This window comes from Parus major, chromosome 8 (genome assembly GCF_001522545.3).
Source record: "Parus major isolate Abel chromosome 8, Parus_major1.1, whole genome shotgun sequence".
Taxonomy (NCBI): Eukaryota; Metazoa; Chordata; class Aves; order Passeriformes; family Paridae; genus Parus; species Parus major.
This window is the reverse complement of record NC_031777.1, coordinates 9006806-9034454: the sequence shown is the minus strand read 5'-3', so window position 1 is coordinate 9034454 and position 27649 is coordinate 9006806. Positions and strand designations below refer to the sequence as shown.

Below are 27649 nucleotides of genomic sequence, written 5' to 3'. Positions count from 1 at the left end.
TGAAGGTTTCCTCATATAACTCATTTCAAAATAGATTTACAAAAGGAGATGTCTAGAACTCAATCCTGAAGTTACCATACTCCCTATCCCAAGAGTACAGGACCGAACTGGAAGTCTTTTTTAATCACTGCAATTAGTAACAAGCATAGCAAAGACTTTGCAGTGGCTCATCTAAAGTAAACAGAAATCACTGGTTAAAGTAAAGCTGTCTCTTGCTATATTTCATGGTACAATACTCTTTTATCATATTATTCTTAAAGGCATTGTCACTGAACTTAATAAATGAGAAAGTTCTGACAAACCAGTGTTAAATATAATTGTAACATGTTTCTCTCACGTTGAATAATTCTTTTAGTAGCTGATGTTAACAGTCTGCCAAGTAATTTCTTAATGTGTTTGTAACTAGGTACTGTTAGATTTTATGCCATCCTCTATTTTTTAGTTTTGCCTGAAGAAACCTTAATTTTGCCCATAGATCTTATATGGTACATGTCAGAGGCACATTCCTCACCCTGTACACCACTGAATGTTGGAAGTAGGTAGCTGTTTAGTGGAAAGTGCATAATTGGGTTTGCGGGTGGAGGAAAATACAATTTTAGAGATCAGATGTCCAGTTCACAAGTTTGGATGGTTTATTAGGAAAACAAACATTTTTAAATCCCCAAGTAAGACCCACTGGCAGTTGTCAGTGAACTTTGAGCTAGCAGGGCAGCATGCATAAAACCTCTTGCTTCACCACAGCCTGACCTCTTCTGATGCCCAGACTTTCTCTCCACGGTATGGTGAAATTAGTTCCTATAATAAAACAAGAGTTTTCATATAACATATTTAGAGCTCTTCTTAGAGGTGGGAATTGTACCATGGTAATAGAATTCTAGATGAAAAGTTGCATCCAGTTCTCTTTTCAAGTTAACACTGTAGGAGAGTGCTGCAATAGATCCTCATATGTTTTCCACAGAGTTTGGAGAATTTGCCTCCAAATCCATTTGCAGGGCCTTTAATAAAAAAGACCATTGAACGAAAGGGTCTGAAGCAGAGCGAAGCTCTGCAGTCTCCCAGATGTTCAGAGACCAGATTGGCCAGAGTTTATAGAAAATATCCACATACAACCCCACCTTCCCTCCCAAAAGGCCCCAAACAAACAAAAAAACTAACCCACATGTTCAAGCTCAGATGGCTGGTTCTGTTCTGTAAGCCCCAGTGCAGGCACATTCAGCAGGACTAGTGATAAGACTTAGTCTGGTGTGCTCTGATTCTGAGGCTTTTTAAAGTACTACTTCAAACAGAAAAGATTTCCATTTAAAAATAATAGCGGTTATTATTTTGAAGAATGTAGCAAGTTGCTAAAGAAATGTTTTCTAATCGTCTGCCAGAAGGCAGCCTATCTCCTGGGCTTTGTTTGCTTATATAGATTTCATTGCCTGCAGCAATACTTCTTTAAGTCAAGTTTACAGAAACTTGTCTCTCTTGGGGAGATGAATATCTTTCAAAGCTCATTATTTATTTGGGAATATTCAAGCACTCTAGAGAAGACAAGGAAATAATTCAAATGATTCACTTGCAATTAATATGATACTAACTTTTGTGCTGCAGTCGTCTAGCTTACATAACTTCTTGCAAAGGTCTGTATTACCACCAGTCTTGGTGCATGGAATTCACCCCTTCCTTTCACAGTTCTTACAGCATGGGGAAATTCCTTAATTCCTTTTCTAAGCAAAAAACAGAAATACATTTTTTATCTGGTGGCTCGTGGCTGCTTGTTTGACTATCATTGTAAAGCAGAATGTGAAGGATAATCCTGTACAGCCACTGAGACACACAACCAATCCAGAAGCTTCCCTATTCATTTATGCAATTATTAGAGCCCCTTTTCTTTTGTGAAATGGAAACAAATAAATTAACCCCACTGTACCATGCCCACAGAGTAGCAGCAAAAATGTTGCCTTTTCTCAGTCATTCTGATTAAGATGAAGCCAGATCTTATTCGAAGATGTAGCAATAAGGAAACAGAGTGCCTCCATTCAACTGGTTTTGATTTGCCAAAAAATGTACATTTAAAAAAAAAAACATAAAATAATGTGTTTAAGGTCAATGCCTGCCTTACAATTTGCATATCTTCAATTTCTGCCTACATTTTAATCTTTTCTTTTTTTCATAGTGCATATACTATTCAAAATATTTCTGTCATTCTGTTCACCAAGCTTTTGGTGAAGGATGCTCCTCTGAGTACACTGTAATAGCTGGCAGTCACCCTGGCACATCATCCACTGAGAAACTCTAGCTGGACTCTAAAACAGTGCAGTCTTATTATTAATAGTTAATTAAAAGGCCAATGTAAAGGTGTTATTTTATGTTATCTTTCAGAATGTGTTCACAACAGCTTATCAGATGAAGCATCAATGGGCAAACTGCTCAGTTTGACTGCAGAATTTTTTTCTAAGAATGAAAGACAGCTTCAGCAGGAAACATTTTTTTGACCTTTCTTGCAAACATATATACATTCTTGAATGAACATAGAGAAAAGAACTGCATTCTTAAAATGACAGCAGAGTTCTGGAACTCTGCTACAGAATCACTGCTGTTATGAATCTAGACTTACTTTAAAGAGAGCAATATTGACCTCACATACCTGATTTCATCCACAGAGATCTCCAATGTGTGAGTATATAAAGACAAAATAGCATCAAGGAGCTGATTTATAGAGGACTACACTATTCACATATTTTAATTTATATGATTTATATACCTTCCAGAACATTACAGGTTTTGGGTTCATTATGCGTATGCATCTGTGGGTGTATATATATATAAAGTATTATATGTACAGTAGAAATTACCAAATCAGAAGCAAATACATAAAAAGTGTTGTTTTAGGTCAAGGATACTGAAAACAAGACCTTAAATTGCAAAAGTCAAATCTTGGCTCATTAAAGCTGAGGGAAATTTTTGTTTATATTTCTCTGTGACCCCAATTTTCCTTTAAAAACTTAATTTCCACCTAACATCATGCTTTCTGTTATAATTATTTATTCCTCTACAATTACTCCAAGTAATATAGCAGTGGGAAAAAAAACCCCAATAATTTGATGTTTAGCACATATCTTCCATCAGTCATTTTTAGATCTGAAGCTTATGCAATTGGATTGTAATTTTGAAAAACAGCATCTGCTTAATGAGGCAGTACTTTAATGTTTAGAAGTCTAGTCTTTCAGATTCTTAAAAAAAAATTTGTTCTACATTTCTCATCTGAAACATTGAAAACTTTGTATCATCTCTGCATCTGCCCTAAGCTTTAGAGACTCTCAAGGTTATATGTGGGAGTAGTGTCCCCCTTTTTTGTGTGGTCTCACTAAGGAACAGTGTTAATCACTCTCCTACAAGCATTTTGCACTCAGTGTACTGAAAAATACTTTTGGTTTGCTCCAGGTTTAGGAGATACTTCAAGGACACATAATCCATACATACAGTCCATTCACAATCTTGATAATGGGATACAGCAGCATTTAATGACACTTCATTGGAACAGGGCACTCCAGTTTACTACCAGCAAACTGAACTTGTCAGTTAGGGTGTTCCTGTTATTTACTTATAGCAGATTTAGTGTAGCATAATGCTCCTACATCTGCAGTGTTTTAGATAAACCTACACATACAAACTTACTTAGAAGTTAAATACTTACTTTACAATATGCATACAAAAATAAGAGCATCTATATTCTTACTAAATATTCTCATTAAATATCTAGAAATGTACCATTTCTTGTTCTATAAACTTCATCCCATCAATGATCCAACACACTCAAGACCCAGTCCTAGTGCCTTTGTTTCTTTTAGCTAACCAAGCTCCCCCATCTCTGGTTTATTCTTTTAATCCTACCTTATGCAAGGAAAAATGGAAATCTGGTGGGTTTCCTTTGGAACTGAAAAATGGAATAATAGTTTTGTTCCAGGTACTCCACAAACTACTGCTTCAGCTGGCATGACATGACAGCTAAAATTGAATGTGGAAGCTTCATGGACTGCTCTCCCTAAAAAAGTACAAGAAAATATGTATGAATGAAAACTTTGTTCCAGAATATCCAATTTACAGGAAGTCAGAACAAGCCAACATTGATTTTCCTGCTCCTGGTGTCGCTCACTTTTCACCTTTTTCCTAATAAAATAGTCATTTCAATTACACACCAAGCTGGTGAATAAAATCTATACAGGTACACTGACTGTCCCCTGCTGTTCACTCATGTTCAAACCGTGAGTCCTTAGTCCATCTAATTTCATAAAGATTGCCAGTTACATATTCAAAAAATGTTAGATTGAGAAATGTAATTATTGTAGCCTATTAAATTACTAAAATATGAATTTCGATCTATGGATCAAACCTTAATTAAGAAAACATCAAAGAATAGAAACCCAGAGGAATCAAGCAGGTTACATTAATTTGCCCAGAAAAAGACTTTTCTATTGTCAATATTTCCCACAAGTGAGAACAAGTCATAAATTCAGAAGAAAATATTGCACAGAAAATGCCCAGTCTCCCAGTAATACTTATTGCAAATTTAAGCTACGTAGGTAATTTAATAACAGTATTATAGGGGTGAAGGAACCATCCTCATGTTCAGCTTTTAGGTCTTCCACAAGAATAGAATGAAAGGAGGACACGATTTTGGGCTGAAAATCTGATCAACCTGAGTAGATCCTAATTGTCAGTGTAAAGGACTGTGTACATAGCCTTTAATAAAATATCACTGTTTTGAAAATGTGTGGGATGCAACAGAAATATTGTTGTTCCCTCTAATGCCCTTCTACATTTCCTTTTCATACAGATTTTCTGTTACTGTAACAAAGTGAAACAGAACAAATTTCTTCCATTTGGAATGCTTCTTCCAAAAACCCACTCCAATACTCCTGAACCATTTCCACAGACAATAAATTCCAGAGACTGCTGGGAGCAAGGTTTGGAAACACTTCAGCAGATTAAGCACTTTTTGAGAACTGAAACCTTTGTTTCAAAAACACATTCAATACAAGCTGACTCACAGGAGGCCTGAAGTTAAAGCCTCCTTCCTTCTATTCCAGAATCAGTCCAAAGAGAGAAAACTTGGAGAGAGAGAGAGGTTGGTGTAATGATCAGGATACAAATAAACAAAACATATAGGAAACATTGGTATGCATCTGCACAGATACGAGAATAAAAAATTAGCATTCATTCAAAGCTGCTTCTGCTTTCTGACAGGTAATAATGATTGTTAATGGGACTGACATTTCCACTGTACAATCAAAACATATTCTTCAAAACCTATTGCATAATTAACATTACTTACACACAATTCACTTCAAATAACATCAAATTAGAAAGACTTATGGGGCTAGTGAATAGCATCCTGAAAAACATCTTGTCCAGGTGTTGACTGAGCCCTGAAAACACTTGCAGGGCTCTTCTGAACTCTGCTGGGTTCTTCTCTCAGCCAGGCAAGTCCTCAGTGTGTTCTGCCACTGTGAAGAGTAAAAGGCTGCACACGTGAACAGAGGACTCACAGGGATGCTTTTTCTTCCTGCACATCTTCCTGACAAGGACAGTGATTGATTATCCATACAGGAGACATGTTCCTGCACTGTAATCCACATGAAATAGCAGGAGAGGCAGGAGCAAGGTTCATAGTCTTACCCACCTGACTAAAGGCTTGGTGTTGCCCAAGATTAGGCAAGAATAAAGTTCAGATTCTTAAATTTGTATGTCGTTATTAAATCAGATACTTTTTTCAAATTCTGTTTTTCCTCTCCATGAGCTTCTCACTCATTTTCTAGAACAGAGACTGATCTGTGCATAGATGTTTCTAGAAACATTGCACCTACTACATATAAACATGTCAGCTGTGTCCTTTTTGCTCAGCCAGAGCAGAGTTAACCTTGTGGCCTCTTTGCTGAGACATGATAGTCTCCAGTTATTCCCAAAGGAACAGTCAGGGAAAAAGCCTAATTACTTTTAATGTGATGTTTAGTCATCACATGAACATCACTTTGAGCTGTAGTGCCCAAAACACGAACTTAGGAGGTGCCTTTCCAGCCTAGAGTTTGTATGGTTGGGAGGAACCTTGCAGACAACAACCCAATCATTTCCTGTTCTTCTTTAGAAGAAACTTGACACATTTTGGGGGTTGCAGTGGGAGAACAAGGGGGAAAGGAGGCTGCTATCAAGTAGTTGTTAAAAACATGCTAAATAAAATGTCTAGATAAAAAAAAAACAACTTTCTTCTACAGTCTTTGATGTTGCCAAACATTGATTGTGAATTGAACAAGAAAAAAATAAAGTAAGCTGAAAATGTGCTGTCAGGACTTTTATAACACCAAAAAACCAAGCTTTTTTATGATTTTTTAATGCTCCAGTGACAGATATATGAAAATGAGTGCAAACTGCAGAGAAGAAAGAAAATAAAACCTCAGTGTAGAAATTGCATAGACAAAGAAGAAAGTATAATTTCCTAGCACTGACAACAACATAAGCACAGAGTAACTTTCAGGAGAATTATTTTTGCAAAACACCAGTATGTTTCACATGCTTTGGTTTCTAATATGTCATTGTTAAATCAAAGAGTACTTTTTTTTTTTTTTCCCAGGCATGTAGAAGATTTAAGAAATATGAAACAAATTGTAACGCTACCATTAGGGCTTTAAAAAAGAAAATATAGTTACTTGTTTATGTTATTCATCTAGATCATGCCAACGGATAAAATAGTCTACAGATTTCCAGGACAGTACATAGCATACACAAAGTATGGTAATTACATCCTGTATCAAAGTTTAGGTAAAGTTTAATTGTATCTGGAATTTCAGTTTATCACTTTTTGAGGATTTGTGTAGGAAATAGGTGGTACACAAGTCATATCTTCCTACTGAATCTGAGCAGGGTTCAATTGCACTCCCTTTAGTCTTTGCTTCCATTTGTCATTTTGCATATCAGACACTAAACAGCTCAAGCCAAATTTTAGGAAAGTTGAATACTTATGCTTTCTTAGAGCTTGTCTCCAGAGTGTTTATCCAGTCTACCTATACTGAAATAATCCACATGTGTATCACTGAAGAATAAAGGAAATTAATTAGGATTAATTAATTAATTAATTAATTAGGATTTTCTAAATAGAAAATTATTTAGGATTTTGTTATTTAAAATATTGCATTTAGATCACAGAAATAGATCTAAACATATGTTTTTATTCGGACTTCAACAATTCACCTTCCCAAAACGAAATATCCCATGCATCTGACCTCAAGCTGCCACTGGCAAAAACCTGCAAATAGGTCATAAGCAGGTGGCCAAACTCTGTTTCCTGGCTATTGGGAATGAAAAGTAGGAGTAGCTACAGTACATCATATATATATATATTTCTCAAACATTTCTAAAATTAAAAGTAGTTATATAAATTATAGAAAATAAATTCTCAATAAGGCAGAAAATGAGGATGACTGAAAGAGGTTCATGCTACCATGAAGAGGAACAATCTTTCCTGATACTGGTTCCTGAGTTTTAAACTGGAAAAAAAAACCCTGAAATCTGTGGCCCAAGTTTACCTTCCTCAAAACTATCATTTAGTCTGTTTAACTAAAAAACCTTTTAAAGATTTAAGTAATTTTGATTTTTACTGCCTGTGAAATCCACCCTTACATACCTGTCAGTACTCCAGGCTACCTGAAAAACTTGGTGTAACAGCCCAGCCACAATAGTCACTTTATATCAGAACTGCGTATTTCCAAAGTGATTGAAGAGGCTAAAATGTAGTCTAAGCCCATAATGAAGCTAGCACAGTGACACCTCAGTTTTTCCCATTTTCATTTGTGTTGTCTTGCATTTGCATTTTTAACATGAAAATAACTCCAAGGGGAAAATCCTCCATAATATATTTGTTAGCTGCCCAAACAATAATTCTGAAAATTCTGTAATGAAAGGGATATAAATTCCAGAAGCAGTTTCTTGTAGTTATTGTCATAGTTTTCAGCGTGGTAAAAACAAGCTTGGAAGTACTTAAGATCCATCTTTTGATTATGTGTTGTATGTTTCTCTTCCATGGTATTTCTCTTGCTTTGGGAAGCCTGGATGGATGGTCCAGTGGAAGTCTGTGATGGATCTCCCTGCCCAGGAGAGTCCCCTGCAGCAAAGCATGGGCTGTCCTCCAGATCCCCACAAGTCCTTGTGATCAATAGCACTGTCCACAGTCTTTACCAGGATTTTGGTGAGCAGTTGTCTTTCTCTTGTCTGTTCTGGTCTTCAGAAAGGGAACTTTATACCATCCTGGCTCCAGATCAAGCCTTCCTTCCGGGAATAATTTTTCAAAACAGAGGCAACTCTTTATGGATTCTCAGAAGGAAAACAGCTGGGCTGGAACATAGCACAGAGATACTCAAGAAGGTTTAAGCAAGCTGGGTCAGCACTGGAATCAGCAAAGGACTTAATTCAGGCTCTTTGGGCCAGTCTCTGCAAGGGCACTGGAAAGATGTAGTAGTTAATTATGTGTCGAGGCAGCCTGCCCAGGGCATTGTGCTGTGACAGGAGACAGAAGGACCTGCTCTGTGCTCTGTGCCTCAACCACAAACCACTTTGCCTCCTCTCTTCCCCTCATGGATCTGTCTTGCTTATTACAAGGGTGGGTTTTTTTGTGGCAGGGGATGTTTTTTTCACATCCTTGATGTGCTGCAATCAGCAGTACATCTCCAAGCTCTGGGCATTCCGAGTTTTAATTCTAAGCATTCATAAACTGTTCAACATGGTGAGGGCCCTGCTTCAGTTTCTAGATGCAAACAAATTATAGCAATAAAGGATCTGTTAAATCACAATTTTAAAGCAAAGCAAATATTTCATAGATAGGAGGGTGTGTTTATTTATCCATATATTTGATTAAATCCCAGTTACCATAGAAAGGAAAGCAATTTTTTAATCATAAAAAAAAGTACATAAGAAATAGGTATAACATTTTTCCCTTATCCCTGACTAGGCACACATCAGACAGAACAGCAGCATTTACTGGAGCCCAGACAATGTGGGGCATTTGGAAGAGGGAGGAGAGAGGTTAGGAAAAAGGAAAAAGGAAAAGCAGATCACAAGTTTGGACAACATTTGAATATTTTGGAACTGCTTTGAATGCTGCACTCTGAGCTGTTGAGGTATGACAAATTTGGGCTTTGTTTTAAACTGGCGTAGTCTGCTGTTACTGAGAATGCTTTTAATATTTCAACTCAAATATGTCCTTTAGGGTGACATATTGCAAACATGCTTTCTGTTTTGTTCTCAATTTTGCTTTGTTGTTGGAGTTGCAATGTAAATATGCACCATATTTTTCTCTGCATATACCTCATTATATTAAAGTCTTCTCTATGCAGTGTCTGCTTCCCAGCACCAGAGTGTACAGGAATATATTGTCTTTATTCTGAGTTTGGCAATGAAAATGTTCTTACTGGTTTAACTGTACAAGGGCAAAAATTGTGACAGCAGACAACAGCATCTGAAAGTCATTAGCAAACATCTGAAATTACTTCCTGAGTGTGCCACAATGAAGTGTGGAATGAGCAAATGATCTGCAGGGGTGGCAGACGGGAAGAATTCCCATGTATGATAAAGTCAAAGAAAAAAAAATGCACATTTGTTAATACAAATCTTCACCCCATCCTGGTTTCTTCCATGCAAGACTCTTTTCTGCCTTTACTTAACATGAGAATTAAGAAACCCAGGATTCCTTTAACAACTTACTTCTCCATTTCACTCAGCTATCAATTTCAACAAGTTCAGTTCCATGATATGTGCTTCCAGGAAAGTCTTGCTTTCTTATTTTTCTTTAATTTGCATTTAATTCACCCACTCAGCCACTAACCTGTGCCTATTTGCCTATTTGAAAACCAAAGATGAATTTATGATTACTACATGGTGACTACCAGAAGCAAAAACCATAAGAGTGATCTGTAAGAAAGGAAACTGGTATTATATTATGGTTTTATGCTGTGCTTTTTCTAAATCATGCTCTTTAGACTGCAACATTCTTTAATAGATGTTATGTTACCATAGAAACAAGTACTTGTGGCTGACTGTGCAAGGGTCTGTACAGAACAGAAATGGTCCTCGTTGTTAATTTAAAAAAGTTCTAAGAGAGGTGCACAGAGGCTTGGGAGAAAAAATACAGATTTTTGACACACAAGGTAGTATGTGATGTCACTATATGAGCAACCCCAAAACTGGCCTATTTATTGTAGATACCACAATGCAGAAGTTTAATGAAGCATGCAGACTAATACTGAAAAAAATTGTGTTATGCCTGTTAAAATCTATCAACAGTTGAGGATTTCTACAAGTCTGCAAAACTTTGTATCACTATGACCATAAAAAAAATCAGCATATTATTCTACCATATGTTCTATAATCTGTACATTAGATATTACATTGACTTTAGGTGTTGAAATGAGGTGTGTTATTTTTGTACTAGAGCACTTGTCATTGCCTTCCTGAATTTAAATTTGAGTATAAAATATCTGTTGTTAAATTTTTAAACATACTTAGATCATTAAATTTCAAAACAAAGCAAGATCTGAATTAACTGCTAAAAAAACCAAAAAAAACCCAAGCATTAATTCAATCTGTCAGTTCAGAATTGTCAAATGCATCACTCTAAGCAGCAGTGGTTTCACCATTTTCCTGTTTGTCTTGAATACCTTCTTTGAATAATGTTCAACTATATTTTTTGTTTTATTTTATTTTCTAGGAGAGACAAACTCATCTTTTATCTTGAATTTATGGGTGCTAATCAAACAAATCTCATTTCTCAGGCATGGCATAGTTAGAGAGGGGTTTTCAGCACCCCACTGTTAAATTCAGCAAATGACAATGTGTTGCATGTCTCAAGCTGAAATACTATTCATATATTTGTTTCTGTATTTCTTGGTCCAATTCTACTGCTATGTAGAGAAAAAACACACTTCCATTTTTCTGAAGGTTGTATTAGAATAACCAATTTAGCTTACTGTGAAAATCAATGCTATTTTTAGTATCTGAGTTCTTGAAGGTAAATGAGATTTGCACTGGAAACAAGATCTGTTTTCCAACAAATTTCTTGAGATGCTCCCATCTCTAGAGAAGCTGTTTTAATTTTTGTGGTGAAGATTAGGGAAGCTAATCACACCCTGCTAGCAGGTAGGTAACTTTTATTTACAAAATCATTGGTTACACATGGAATGTGGTGGCATATTATGTTGTTGAGTTGGGTGGAGGTGTTTTTTTCCAAATATACACATTTCAAGAATTGAAAGCACACATTTTTATCTAGATTCTGACTGTTACCATATTTGAGCAACTGTTCAGATGTGCTAGTCAGGCTTTTGGAGGAAAACTGGCCATGTTCTCCCACAGTTGTCATGTATCTGTCACACTAACACCAGCTAGGAAAATCAAATTGGAAACATTCTGTTACGAGCTGTGAACATCCTTTGCAGCAGTGTCATTTGCGTCAGAAAGGCTGCTATTGTTTTCAAATGTCAATATTCATTTTAAGTGGAAGAGAAAGGCAAAGCAGTCTTTTGTTGAAAGTTAGCCCATTCATGAGTGCAGTGAGGAAAACACAAACTGAGGCACAAAGATCAGGCGGGATTTAGATCCTTCAAGTGCTTCCATGTACCTTCCACCAAGACACTGTGGGTAGATACAGCTCCTATAAACTTCCTTACACTCTTTCAAAACTCTACCTAGCCAAAAGGCATAAATAGACATCTACAATGAAGTACATACATTTCTATGGTCATTAATTTAATTTTTAAAGTGGCAAGTACAGCTAAAAGTCTTCCCCATGATGGTCCTTTCAGATACTCATCCTCCCAATCTATGTGTTTAGAAAACAGACAATTCTGTAAGCTATTCATTCTTTCAGCATTAAGAGTTATTCTCCTGATAAGAGAAAGGACATATTCACTTAAAAAAAGCAAATAAATAACTTCACACAGAGGAACAAGATAAAAAGTATTCTCTCTAACCAGAGGATATACTGAATCATTTAAGAATTCTGCAGCAAAATTTGCTTATTGGCAAACTGTTTAGGTATATTTCTATGACAGTGATTTGTCTGTATTCTTTCCACTGACATTCCAAGATATGGATGTTAAATTTCTAGCATTTTTTAGTGTCTGGTTGTTTTTTATCGTCACAATATAGACACACTTAAAAATGTGAAATATTTGCTTGTACTATTTTCATTCCATTTCTTAAATTCAAACAACTTTTCATTACAAGATATTCTAATAATATGTTCTCACACCTATTTTTTTATTGCCTCTTGTATTCTAAACATTATTCTACCCATCCTGTTTGAAGTCCTACACTACAGTAAAACGCTCAGGTTCCCTAACGCATGACTTTGAATAACAGAGAATTATGTGTATTATTTATATGCAATATCTGGCTGTATTTGACAAATAGAAATTGCTTTCATGATCTCATTTGAAACTGGGAACTATCAGAAGATTGACCAATGGTGGAACTTGAAAGTTATGGAAGTAGGTCTGCACATGGTGTGAGGGAAAAATGAAGTTAGTTGGATTTAAAGAACGGAATCATGTGAACAAATTGAGAATGAAAAACATTGAGCAGACATACATGTGAAAGAACTGAAAAGAGTATTGACACAATTGAATATTTTAATTATATGTTCTAGTTGTCTCAATTAGTTATGGAAAACTCTGCAAGATTTGACTATCACCTAAATCTGCAGATCACAAAGAGATGATCATAAAATATTTACTGCAAAAGTGACAAAGTTTAATTTTGTTCACAGTTATTAAAAAGGAGGAAAGGAACAACATGATGAAAACACTAAGGGGTTTAGTCATCTTACTCGTGAACTAAAATTCAAACAACCATAAGATCATGTCAGAACAGCTAAAGCCATGGTTTACATGGAGGAAAATGGGTGTGAAGATGAAAGAGTGAGAAGATGGATCTGTATGTCATCTGCACAGCAGCAATTGTAATAAGACAGATTCCCTGGTTTATGAAAAGGGCTTAGACAGCACAAAAACAAGGAGTCAGAGAGGAAAATATTTAAAGGAATGACACCTGCCACTTTCAGAAGGATAGTAAGGACAATACCACCAGTTGTGGGATTTTGCTTGGATGAAGTAATGACTTTGGCAAAGGTTTTTTCAATTATGGTTAAGTCATAAAGCATACCCAAGAAGAACTAGGATGAAACACATGTGCTGTTCTTGTCTTTTCTAAAATTAACACTTTTGGGTATCTTTCTACACAAATAAAAATCATTCTCATTGTCTGTCTCTCAGGTTCCCTAATCCCACAGCATTATATTGGAAGCTTGAGAATCTAAGACCAATTTTTATTCACTCTCATGATTTTTGAGTTAATTTATGATGAAGACCAAAGTCTGACTTTGAACTTGGCATTATTTCCAATGGGATCTGAGTATAGATGTGACAAAGTATACCCAAAGACTTTTACTACAGATTTTAATTTCTAATACCATTCATGTGCTCATTTGCAGGTCTAGACCTATAATGCTTAGTTAGCTTGAACAGCTGTATTTTTATGACTGCAATAGGTTTGAATGAAAGTTTAAAAGCTTGTGTGTACTTACTGTATGTCCAATTAATCTTCACTCTGCAAAATCGAGGTTTACCCTTCTTTTTTTGCTACATTGCAGTTCTTGTGCTTGCTTTGGACTGCAATCCTGGCTCACACTTCAAGTTAACAAGGCTGTGGTACTGCCTAATAATCCCTAACATGTTTAAACAGATGTTTATAGTTGCTGGTGTACCTAAGCTCTTGTTTTAATTCCTGAGGTTGCTTGTTAAACTTGAATATTACACAAGGTTTCTGATGATAAAGTGTGATTTTTGCTATATTTGATGGATGATATATGAATGCCAACACCTGAAGCATCTCAAACTCTTCAAAATAAATGACAAGTACAGAGATATGGGGTTTAAATCTCATAGCAACACAGCAGAATAATTTTATCTCAAATTGGAAGAAAACATTTAAAAGGAATATAATCTGACCAAGATTGTCACCATGTAACAAGATATTTTGTGATAAATTTTGAAGAAGGCATATTTAAAAATTCAGTTCTGGATTTATAAAATCCATATGAAGTGGCTTATTCCAACAGAAGAGTTTTGTAACTCCTCATTTAATTAATCAGATTGCTCTGCAGATGGCGGTAAAATTTATTTTCTATTTAAAGAGCGTCTCGCCTCATCAAAATCAAGGAAATATACTTTCCAACTTAACCAAAAACTTGGCAAAGTTCTGCACTGGCACCAAGAAATCCCATACAAAAAGCCTGTCTCCCATCTTACTTGTTTTGCTGTGCCAGAAACATTTTTAAAAGACCACAAATTAGACCTTTCATACTCTACTGTGAAATATTCACACTGACTTTAAACACACACATACTCTCAAGATCCCAGCAATTGGCTCAGCCTGGCCTGCACCACATGAAATAGGTGTTTCCCTTTCCCACAAACTAGTCTATGGAAAGCCAGAGCATCTCCAGGCTGTTAGACTGGGGCAGAGAGGCACAGCTGGATAGTTGCCTGCTCACACTTCGTGGTGTGAATGGGAAATGTCCTGAGAAGAAACCAAGGTCTTCCAGAGAAAATCCACACAACTTTCCCATACTGCTGTTGAGTCGTTTTTCCGTGAAGGAGAGAAAGAAAAGAGTTTTCCCAGGAGTCTGGAACATCAGAGCTATCCGTATAGGTGTCAGACAATCCAAGGAAAAGGATGGGAAGATAAAAGAGGAGAAAGACTACAGTTAGCTCCAAGATGAGTACAGAGCCACTAGGACGAAGAACTCCATTTCCAACAGCAAGTGGCAGTGGACAGCAAACCTGAAACATTTCCATGGAGCACTGGGGCAGGAATAGGATGCAGACAGGAGAAATCTGCATAAATGGCATTATCAGAAAGGTAAGTTCTATATCTTACTACACTTTCACACTCGACTGCCTTTTCCTGGAAATTCCACTGGAGAAAATGGCCACAAGGAGTATACAGGTGACACTTAGGCTTGGACAGTTTTCTTCTTAGCTGTGTTATCAGTGCCAAGTGGTTTGAAAAAGTGTAGTTTTCCTTACTTGCACTTACAAGCTATTCCTGTGACTGTGAATCCAGGACATTTATCATTCAAATACTTGAGTAAAGCTGCAACTCTACTCAGGACTCGTCATCACTTGGAGGGAGCTACTACCACTCTTATTTGTGCAGCTCTCACTTTGCAAAACATTTTCACAGTAAAAGTTAATGACAACTTCCTGTGCCTTCTTGAGATTGAAAATTAGGTAGTAAGCTAAGAATCAAGATCTTGGAAGACTCTGAAGCATTTCTGGTGACTCTCCAAAAGAATACTTAACTGTGATAATTCATCTACTCAGCAGTTCAGCTACGTATTTTTCTAATCAGATCGTTCTTGGCTTTAAATGCATAAAAATTCTTCATTAAATAATAGAAAATATCTCAGAAATAATTTGTCAATTCATTAAAAAAATACAGCTATAGATAAGTATTTCCTCACCTCCAAAATTGCTTCAAAGGTATATTTACAACTGCAACATATACAGCAAGAAAAATCTTTATCCTATAAAGTTTTCTAGCTCCAAACCTGCTGCTTGGAGCGAAACTCGAGATAGAATCCCTAGATCTCTGGGGAGGTGACAATAGAAGTACATATGGAACTGCTGAGATCATGAATATGCATAGCTCAGGAAGGGCAAATGACAATGGCCTGTTGTATGCAGCTGAAATGGGTGTATATGTTTGTTCTTTCTTCAAAAAAAAACTGAATTCACCAAAAAAATAGCAACTAAATATTTACAGCCCTTTATTAAAGTAGGTTTCATCTTGAACTTTAGCACTGAATGTATTTAGATTTGAGGAATCTTATCAGGTCTCATTACTGCAACATGGTAGCTTCTCCTATATTAATGGCAGGAGGATAGTTACAAAAAGAACATAATTGTATATTTTAAATTACATTTATTAAGTTTTATCACATAAGAGGAAGGAAGGAAGGAAGCTGAGGTTAACACCACAGATCATAAGCTACTTTGAAATTTAATTGCTGAATGATTTTATAATGTACAAAATGTTTACTTGACTAGAATGCCAAGTAATTAGCCAGTACCTGGCAGTTACTGGCATGGCTTCTCTTACTCACTTGCTAAACTAAATGCAAACTGATAACCCTTAAGACAAAACCAGGATTACAGATGAAACTACTCTTTTGTTAAAAGAGTGTATAATTGTAATTCTGCTTGGTTAAAACAACTTGTGAGATATAGATGCTTATGCCCGAGGCAGCAAAGGATCACAAACCTTGCTGTAAGGGTACTGCTGCTACATCAGCCAGGCTTCAATGGGACTGTTTATCATCAAATATACATGAAAGACCAGGACCCCTCCTTGACTAGACATGACAATTTAACTTTGCCTCTTCCACTGCAGTGACATGATCATAAACATATTATCAAGTCCTGCAGTGTGATCAACAACAGATGTAAAATTAAGAGCTGACAGGTTTTAGCAGGTAGCTGAGCCTTATAGATTTTCTGCCTAATTTTAATTTCCAAAAATCTTCCAGGCAACTTTTTTTAAAGACATCAGAAACCACTCTTTCTCTTCAATTATTGCAGTTAGTACCTGTGTTATGAAAAAATAGGGTTCAGCTGTGGTTTCTTTCAGGACAATTTGTCTTTCCTTTTTTGTTTGCCTTTTTTTATTATTTTTTACAGAAAATAAATCCAGGAAATAGGTTGCCTATATTTTTATTCACAAACTGAATGACAAGCTCTGCTGTGGCAAAGAAAACAACCAAGATGCTGGGTTGCATCAACAAGGGCAGAGATAAAGAATGCATGAACCCATTCTACTCTGTGCATTCCAGGCCACAGCTGGGATGCTGTGTTCAGCTTTGCTCCCCACTATAAGAAAAGATGGGGATAGGCTGGGCAGGGTCCTGAGAGGGACAGAAAAGATGATCCAAGGACTAGGAAACCTTCCATAAGGAAAGGCTGAGATGTCTGTGTTTATTCAGCCCTGAGGAAACAAGGTTTAGGAGAGACCTTGTGTCACCATGTTCCAGTATTTAAAGGACTACAAGACTTGGCTACAAGAAGTTGGAGACTCCCTTTTTATAAGGAGTGACATGGAAAAGAGATGGGGTAATAGGTACGAGTTACTCCTGGGTCAGTTCCAATTGGACACCAGAGGAATATTTTTCACAATGAGAGCCATTGGAATAACCTCCCTAGGGAAGTGGTGGATTCCCCAACAAAGATTTTGGCTGGGTCATCTTGTCTTGGCTTTTGCCAAAAACGTCTGGACCAGACAACATTTCAGGTCCCTCCCATCTGGGTCTTCCATGGTTCATGATAATAAATTAACAATAAGCCATGGTAGGTAATGCACCTGTTATTTGAGAGTTAATTCCCTTGGCATTGTAAAGCGTAACATATCAATGAATGTGTCCTTTCCCTTTGGGTGCAATTATATTTCAAAAGCCATTTCCTGGAGTTGCTGGTATAGCTTCTCTTTGGTGGAAAGTTTCTCTGTCTTTCATATATTACACCCATATTTTTCTGAAGCTGTATACTATGATTGGCAAGTGCTGACGTGAGGATTTATTTGTGCTATGTCAGATTCAAAGCTTAGTGCTCAACTTGATATGGCTTAACTATGAGAGCATTATATTGAAACATGAACACCAACCCTCTAAACCAAGCTTTTGTTCAAAGACTATGCATCATTCATTCTAAACAGCAAAAACTTACACATTTCTGATCACTAATTCTTCTCCTGGGAGTTCACAGTTAAACCCATGCTCATAGGGTAGAAGCAATGGCGGTATAGCAATCCCATCCATGAGATTTATTGAAGTCTTAAATCTATTCAGTGCCACTGAAAACTGTCTTTTTTGCAGATAAAAAAAATAAAAAGGAAAGCCAAATCAGAAGACAGTCATCTGCCACATGGTGAAAATAAAGGAAAAGGCCAAGGAGAAGGCTTACTGCCAAATGTTCATGGGATCATTTTACCAAAAGCAAGATCTAAAATATAACAGAAAAGTAGAAGATGAACAACTATATGCCTGGATCATTTAAGTTAAAATGAATATTTACCTTGACAAATAACATAAATATCTACTGTGGTCACTGAGAAATAGAATCTTTGATGTAATCACAATTGACTCTCAGTTTGCTTGGGTTTTATTTAACTGGGATTCTTCATGTAAATGTTCCCTGTGTTTGAAATTTCTATTTGCAACCTTGTATGAACTCCCCTGGTACATTTAAAGAACTTATTTTTATACTTGAAGATACCTTGTGTGTACTACAGTTGACAGAGCATTTGTGAGTTGGGCCATAAATAGAGCTTAGTGGATGTTTATGCCATTTAAATTTTAAATTTTCAGGAATCTGAAAAAAACCTCACTTTTTTCATACGGAAAAATAATTATTATTGTGTTATAAAGTGCAGGTAGTTAAGTACTAAAGCAGATCAAAAGGTTATGAAATCAACTGTTTTAAAAAGGTAGTGATAACTACAGGCAACTAGGAGAGAATATTGGAATGAAAAGGTGATAATCCAGTTTTTAAAGCCTGGAACAAAAACTGAGAATTGCTATTAATGAATAAAACAGAATTGAGAGAAAGGGGGGAGGGATAGCCATAAAAATCACATAAGATTAGTTTGTCATTTCCTCTAGTGACTGATGGGGACTCAGACAAAAAATGTTAGGTTTGATCTGTTTTGCTATACTTTTTCTTCTGAAAAACAAAAACAGAAATCCTGCTGACAGATTCAGGGCACACTTTGCAGCACTTAAAAGTGGTGATTGCTCTACTAATATTCCTTCCCATTTTGTTCTATTCAGCCATGACTTCTATGACCTCTGTCTACACCTTCCAAAAAAGGATTCCAGGACACCTAACACAGAAAAACAGTCCTGACCAGACCCTTTATTAAACAGTCATTAAATAGTAGAACCACTAAAACTGACTCAAGATTAGTTTTCTTGTTTTTCATACGTTGTTATGCTCTATCAGTTTGCTCCTTCTTACTTTTTCCTAAATTAACCATTCCTATCTGTCACTTTTTTGTTATATGCTTCATTCACTTCTAAAATCTGGCATGGTACCTCAATCATTCACTTTGATATCAGTAGTCCACAGTGGAAAGCTGCCAGCAGTACTCTTATTATTTCACCTCTTATATCCTAAATAAAATATTTTGGGCTTCTTCATTAATTTGAAAGATCTGATACAAGGGAAGTCTACCAGCATCTTCATGATACTTTTCTTTCTCTAACCAGAGGCCTGAAAGTCCCTTCTCCCCCATGGCCCAAAATAGAAATCTTGTCTTCATTTCTATGAAGCTATTTTGAAAAAAAAACCAAACTTTATTTTTTCTACCCTTTATTTCCCAGATGCTGACTGCTTCAAAGCTCTCAGTTTTACTTTAATGACAAATTTGTCTCAGTTCACATTTTCCCCAAAAGACAGAACTCAGATATGCCCATATTTGGTATTACCAAATTGAATGAATCATAGATGAAAATGAAGTTACTATTTTATCCTTATTATGTTTAGGCTTTCCCAGTTGTTAGTAGTTATGGAGAAGATTATGCTGATCCTAGAGCTCATAATATGCCATGAGTTTTAATGCTTGTAATTTTCAAGCTCTATGCAGCAAAAGGAAGAGCTACATGTTGTAGCACATCTGCACGTTAGGAGTTCTGTAAGCTGAGTCAGGTTTCTGCAGAGATCATCTCTCCAGAAGCTTGAATGGAACAGGAATGAAGGGTAACAGAACGTTGCTGTCCATGGCATGACAAACAGCATTCGTCAACAGCAACATTTCAGCCACAATGCCCTAACGAAGTATAATTTGTTTACAGCAGCAACTCAAAAACACTCAGCATGGTTATACTTTATAAAACCCATTCATTTCCAAATAATGCAACAGGGTATACAGTATTTAATATTTCATTTCAGTTAATTATATTAATATTTTCCTGCAGCATACAATTATGAACTTCAGTGACCTCAGTGCATATACGTTATAATTCCATATATTCTGTAACAACAGGCCTCATACACTAACATACATCTTGTGTCAAAGCTAGTATGATTCGTTTAGTTTGTATTGTAGAAATACTCTTCCTACCTATACTACAACATCTTACAACATAATGAAGAATTTAGGGCTTTCCCCCCCCCCACCCAAAGTGAGCAAAAATATGGAGATAAAACTTGACAGGCTGCAATGGTTGCTTTTCAAGTTTGAGTTTGTCTTGCACAAGAGGTTGCTCTCAAAGGTGCTGTGCAGTATAAAACCAGCTCCTTACATGTATCTGCATGTTTGAAAAAACTTTACTAAGACATTGTGGCTTAGTGTACAATATAAAGGGGGTACATTTTCAATGTTAAGTGTATTTTTTCTAGAAATTTCAGTGAATAGTTTGATGTGTTTTTTTTAATTCAAAATAATGTCTTCCCCACAAAAGAGATAAATGTGTCAGATTCATAGTAGGAGGGTTTTCCTCCAAGAAGTTTTCCTTCTGCTCAACTATCTTTTTTAAGTCTTTCTTCTGCCTGGAGCTGGATGTGGCTGGGAGAAGGAAAAAAAAATCGAATAAGAACAAAAAAAAAATTGCTTGTTGGGCTTTAGTGTCATACCACAAAAAACTAAATGAGTAAAAATATATTTTAAAATTCCAGTTCATCATATACAAACATGTTCAGAATTTGATCCATTGTCTTACCATCTATTTCCTTCTGGCACTTCCATAATTCAAAGCCTGACTAAAAGTTTCAGGTTAAGTTTATGTGACAGGCATGATCTTTGTAATGTTACAACATGATCCAAAAATATAAAGGAAAATCTAAAGTTTTGGAGTTCTCCCCATCATGTCTGTTTGGACTGTTTGTGTTCTGCTGTCCCAGTCGTTATCTTTTGCTTACTGAGATCTCTCTCTCTCCTCTGATTCCTTAGACATTTCATAGCTGCTGGTTAGATGCTATTACCATGTGACATGTTCAACCTTTAAAACAAACAATTTATTGTGAAAGTTCAAAACTGTTAGAATGATGAATTTGAATGCTTATCACTGAGTTCTTCAGGCCTAAAAATGCTGTCAAATTCCAAAACAAACAAGTATAATAAAACCCTTCTTTTCAAGGTCTCAGAAGGTGGATGGTAGCATTTTTTCTGGCTTTTTGCTTAGTGCTGTGTAGCCTGTCTGGAGGGGCTGTTTGCAAAGCAGCATTTTCAGCTTTTCACTGACAGCCACATTTGAAATTAGCAGCAGATAAGTGCTGTGCTGCTACCTGCCATTCCCACTCATGTTTCTGTGAGAAGGAACGTGCCATCGGCTGAAGCTGGGGGCCAAGACATGCGCACAGAAGAGAAGGGACTTAGACAGGGCAAACAAAGTTCCCCAAATCCCAGAGCACTGAAGTGACACCAAAGCAACAAGCACTGCTGTAGCAAGAGAGCCCGAGGAACTGCTCTGCACAGTAGAGGACGTGGAGTGAAAGATAAAATGGTGCTTAGGCGGTTGTTTTGCCTTAGTTAGCCAGCAAAAGTGCTACAAGAAAACATAAACCCAGTTTTAACTGAGTTATTAATCTGAAGGAAACTGCAAAAAAACACAGAAGATCCTGGTTCCACCAACCACCCCACAATAAGAAGGTGAGTTTTCAGAGTCAGGCCTGGGCTTGGGGAGCTCCTTCCTTCTAACATAGCCTGACAGGCCCTCCATGGCCTGTCCGAGATGTTTCTAGTAGTTTTATCATTGTTCTTCTGTTAATCAAGTTACACAGAACCAACCCTCCCCTAAAACCATTTTCAGGTGTCATACAGATGTGTTTTCTCCAGCTTCTGGCATTTAGGTTTGAGGGAAAGATAGCAGCAATGTCTTAGAAACTAAGACAGGGACCAGGCTTTTTACTTAAAATCAGATTGTGGCTCAACTGAAAGAGCCTTTCTGCTAACTGTATTTCAACACTGGTAGAAAGTGTGGTTAATTGTAATAAGTTTAGTAATTTAATTTGGTGTGGGGTCTGGCTCCAAGCCTTAGAAACTAGTAGGTAGCTAAGATCTAGTGGTGTTTCTGTAATGGAGGGAGATAAAAGCTGGACAGATGTCCAGTTTTTTCAGCCATAAAAACTATGTTATGTTGTGCAGAAAAAAAATGGTTTGTGGAGAATTAATGTAAACTGTTTGGATAGTTGCAAATTCTATAGAAATAATCAAGCAGAAAGATGCTGAAGATGATGGAGAATAAGGAACTGTGCTAAATATGCTAGTGTTGTAATAAAAAAAAAATATTGTGCTTTCAGCACTTCATACTTTCCATTCACAATAGTAAAACAAAATTCTAAATTATTTTTTTCTGTGCATTTTCATTTGTGCCTCCCAAGAAAGTTTTTGGATAGGCTTGAAGGTTAAAATTATTTGATTGACTTCAAAATATCTTCTTCTGAAATGAAGAAAGCAACCATTGCCTCCAACTGTAAATGCTCTATTACTTCTATGTTATTTAGGACACTGAAAGAAAAGAACCCATAGAAAGGAGCCAGGGATTTTTAATGTCAGCACAAGGGAATGTCATCATTTGTTTCTTTTCAGTTAAAATTTAAAAAAAAAAACCACACAAAAACCAAAAAACTAACAGCCAGCAAGCATTCATTGCTCTAATAACACCTTAGTTTAAAAAAGGGAAAATCACTCCACAGCTTCCCTGAAGTTATGTGAATATTATATAAGAACCAAAAGTAAACCAACATTAACAGCAGAATTAAGGTAATGTTAAATAGAAACCAGTCTGTTCCTAAACCCTGTTTATTTCAGTGAGGCTCATTAAAGATTTTTTCTATGCTTTTAGTAAGCAGACAGCAAAATCTGGTATGCAGCTAAGCCTGGGCATAAAGAGTTTTAGGCCAGAAAATGTAAAATCCTCCAGGTAACTTCAAACTCAAATGTTAATTTCCCTCCCCTAAGTTAAAATTATGTTGATAAATACAAAAAGCTATCAACAAAATTCTGATCACTCTATAGCAGTGAACGAAAAACTGTAATTCCCTAAACAAAGATTAATGCTGCCCTTTCTTAACTAGAGTAGAATCTCAAAATTTCACTCTAATTCTTACCACAATTTTCTTTCACAGGAGTTAAACAAGTTACTAAAGTCTCCTAGGCAATAGGGTAGAACTGTTTATGATAGCTAATGTTTTCTTCTCTTTTTCCTCTTCTTCTACTACTACTTAGTGACATACAGTTTTTCTGACCCTATACATGCCCTTTAGTATTTTTACAAACTCAGTATCAAAGTCTTTCTTCAGGAAAAAAGACAAGATGAATTTGGACCTTCAGATTGCTGAAGGAACAACAGAGTAACAAGGCAGCAGGCATTGTCAAAACATATTTAATGACAGAATTCTTCAGAGAGCTTTGCAAGATCAAAAAAGAAAAAAATTACTTGATGTTACAGTTCCCTTTGGGACTTGATTTTTGTTTTAAATTGGGAAATATTGTTCCTGAAGAAACGGTATATTGATTTGTTAAATCCCTGATTTAAGTGTAGCTTTTTAAAATTGAAATGTAAATGGCATATTTTCTTTGTGACTTAAGTCTTCAAAAAACCACAGTCTTCTAAGAGACACTGCAAGCATCAAAACATGACTTATTTGTAAAGCATTTAGTCAAGAAACATTAGGACATGTTAGTTGGAATTAGTGCTTTTTCCAGGACTAGGTCCAGAGCCATACTAAACTACACAAAACAATTTATCTACATTTCTGGAAGGTACACCAGGGCAACTGCATCAGGCTGTCTTGTAGTAAAAAGAAATACTGGAAAATCCAAATAGCTACAAGAAAGCAAATAAAATCTGCAGTATAGATAGTATAGATCAAAAGCAGCTAGACCTTTTTCCAGGTCTTTTAGTAAAAGAAAGTAATTTTAAGCCAAAAATAGTTCTTTGTTGAAGGAGAACAATTTGATTCAGTACTTGTATGAATATCAGAACTTATTTTTATAACTGTGCCTCCCCAAGGCCTCAAAATCTATTGTTTAGATAGTCAGTTTTGTTCTACTGTTGTTAACTATCACAAACTCTTCCCATATTTCTTCACAGCTCTAGATTTAAGTATAAAAGTGTGTGCTGTGTCCATGGTATGCCCCCTTATCTCCTCAGTATGAATAATGAAGGTCCTCTCTGCATGTTAACTTTCTGTATTTGTACCTTCTATAGGAAAAACTAAGGCTTAAATGTTTTATAGTTGTCTCACCCTCTAGTGGCAGAGAGGCTTTAGTTCTCAGGGATGAAGAAATGGGAGATGGAGTTTTTTACTTGTGGTCAGCTCTGCTGTGTTGCCTACTTACAGCAGGCTGATAAAGATCTGAACTTGTTTTATTTGTTTATAAAGCAGCAGATCATTGTCTACAATATGTGCCCATCACCTCTAATGGAGCAATGCAAAATATGCTGACCTACAGGCACTGAAATAATTAAGAAGGTGCTAATGAAGGGTAGTTGTATGCTCAGATGTACTCCTTCAGTTATGTGAAATGACTGTTACAAAAGCCTTCCTGTGCCACCACAATTAGTAGTAGTATAATGCTGCTGCCTGAAGACTAACAGAGATAGAACCTCTATTTTCCTCTAAATTCAAATTCCCTATGAAATTTGCATTTAAAAGCAGAAGACCAGATTATTTTTGTCCTCATCATAATGCACAACTTTTTTAAAATAACATACTCACCAGATATTAGCTGACAAATCAGTAGATTTCCTATCCTATGTTTGGGAAAAAGAAACAAAAAATTAAAAGCAATAAAAAGAATATTGAGTAATATTGGCTTTTGCAGAAATTTATCTGCTACTTTACAAGATTAGATCCTTGGAAACAGAATTAATTTAAACCTGGATCATTCAAGTTTTGTTGTTGCTATTTGGTCTGTACCGCTGGACCAAAACAGAATGGAGAAAAAGTTATGAGGCACTGCCAGCACTTACTGAGAGATAGCCCCTAAGTGAATGGAGAGCTCTGGAGATACTAATCAGCTGTAAGGAAAGTTCTTATAGCCATATTTTAGAGGAGGATGTATAAAGTACAAAACCATAGGGAGCAGCAGCTTAGCTGCCATTACACCAGCACATTCGTTAAAACAATTTTACCATTTCTAAAAAGATTTTTAAAAGCATAATTCTTACTTGTAAATACATTGTTGCTGATAATCAAGTAAAGTTCTAATGTCACCTGTAGCTGTGATTGTGTAATTAACAAGTACAGATTATGGTGCATCATTGTAACTGCCTGCATTCTCCACTATGATATTTCTTACGCTCTGGTCTCCTGCAATTCAGCCAAACTTTGGCCAGTTGGATTTATTTTTCACATGGCAATACATGACAGGTGTTTCTGAAATATAGAGTACAGAAAGCTACAACGTTTTCTCTGCATCCAAAAATCCTACTGGCATCCTCCTAATAAAACACAGAAAAATTTGCATCTAGCCATATTTATAGTACTGTGAAACATCTGTAAGAGCACAAAATGCCCTTACGATTGCTCCAAACACCAACATTGTCAAGCAATTGCATAGGAACATGAGCAGCAATAGATTTGCTATATTAAAAAAGCCCAAATTGTAGAATTATGATGAAAATAAGTCTAACAATCCAAGCACAATCCCTTGCCAACAGTACTATTTTAATACCAGCATTGAAGTAAGATTTTTGCAAGGATACCGGCCCACATTTGCAGTCATTTTGTAGATACAGTGATCAACAATGCCTTCAGAAAGACTTGTAGAGAAAGCAGACCTTCAGAGAGAATAGCTGACAATGCTCCAGAGTGAATCAGTCTTCTTTGGTTACAAAATCCAAGTTTAACCTATTACCATGGAGCTGGCTGCAGTCATTGCTGGAAAAACCTGAAATTGTGTATCCCCACTGTCTCACCATCCAAGATAGGGTGCAAATGCTGCCTTGGGTACAGCAAGCTCACTTAACCTACTGCCCTACATGCTTAGTACTTTCTCCATTTTCTTTTGTACTTTAAAAGTGTCTAATAAAAATGTTTTACTTAATGTTCCCTCATATATAGGTCTCAAAGCATGGATAATGGGAAACAGATGACATGAGCCCATACAAGCAAGCTCATTTTGTATATATAAGAAGTAGTTTTCAATCAAGAGGTTGAATTCTTGTGAGTGGGATTGGTTTAATTACACCACAGACTTTGAACCTGTTCACAATTCCAGGGTGAATTTGGGCAAAACTTCATTGAAATGGTACAGTTACAGACAAAAACAAAATATGAAAAGGTGTTTCAAGACTCAGGGCTGCAGTAGAACATCTCTGAGCGAAGAAAATGCTATTAGTCAGGGTGCACAGGTCATACCTGTGTACCAGCCTACCATCCTTATTTACTGCAAAGTCCACATAATGAATATTCTGGTCATGTAAACATATCCAGAGTTTCCAAGTCTAACATTTCTACGTCCCTTTGAAAACAAGTGTTCAATACCAATACACAAGGAACAAAACATATAATAGTGTAATAATAATGTTCTACATGTATTACATTTGTCACCATATCTTTTAAGCATTTTTAAGGAATTTTGACTTGCTTTTTCCCATTACTCTACACTGGTACTATATTAATGATAATAAATGTATTGCAGCAGTAGCACAGCAATGCCCACATCCCCGAGCCACCACTCCTTGCTGTTAAGGGCATCAGGTAAACACGAGGTTAATGCCTGCTGCGTTCTCTCTGACAAACTGGTGAACTTGAGGGTAGCTACAAATTATATTGATGAATTCCAATCACATGCTCCATGTGTGTAATGGCAAATTCTCACCTGTGATCCTATTTCCCTTTCAAACAAGGTGCAGTGCAAAATCAGGGTGTATGAATGAGGATCACAGAGACTGCAGTTTGGAGCCTACAGCTCTGCTTGTCTTGAAAGCTGCTCGAGTGTAATAAATTCTAACTTAGCTGAAGACAGGAGTGGCCCAGGTATGTGCCAGGTCACAGTGAGCTGGCATTCACCACTGAAGAATTTACAGACTGGACAACACTGTCTTCTAAGGAGCTGAGCCATGAACCTTTCAGTTCATCACATGCTGTTTGCATTTGAATACGCAGCATATAGCACTTCCCTCTGTGGAACACACAGCTACATTTACCTGTTCAGCCTACTGCTGCTATTCCCCATTTTGAACTTTAATAATAGGGGATCAAAGTTCACCCTGGATTCGGGACAGACTTAAGTCTGTAGAGGCCTCAAACCATACATTCTGAATTCTCTCTTTACACACTGGCAGAAGGTTACAAAAGGATACACCCATGCCAGTGTTCTGCCTTGTGGCAGCGGAAACCACTAGGTTATCCACGCAGTGCTCCTCGGGAGGGAGAGGAGCAGCGTTCTGCAGGGTGTGCAAGGATTCCTCTCTGACCAGGAGCATTAGCACTGCAGGTGAAGCCCCAGCCTAGGACACAATGCCAGAGAGAGGAGTGCAGCCTGGGCTGAGGCACATGGCAGCAGCAGAGCGGCAGCAGCAGCAGCAGCAGCAGCAGCAGAGCAGCAGCAGCAGCAGCAG

At 36.7% G+C, this 27649-nt stretch overlaps 1 long non-coding RNA gene across 4 annotated transcripts in view; it reads left to right on the top strand.

The window, feature by feature from the left end:
- LOC107208113 overlaps positions 1-27649 on the top strand; it is a 50111-nt gene that overhangs the window by 7711 nt on the left and 14751 nt on the right. The window contains exons 2-4 of one of the 4 annotated variants that reach the window (XR_004498477.1): positions 8081-8221; positions 8981-9149; positions 26936-27643. This is a non-coding gene — a long non-coding RNA (uncharacterized LOC107208113). Of the gene's footprint in view, positions 1-8080; positions 8222-8980; positions 14947-17953; positions 21218-26935; positions 27644-27649 lie in introns of those variants that run through there. The other 3 variants (XR_001523089.2, XR_004498475.1, XR_004498476.1) reach the window with 3 other exon arrangements.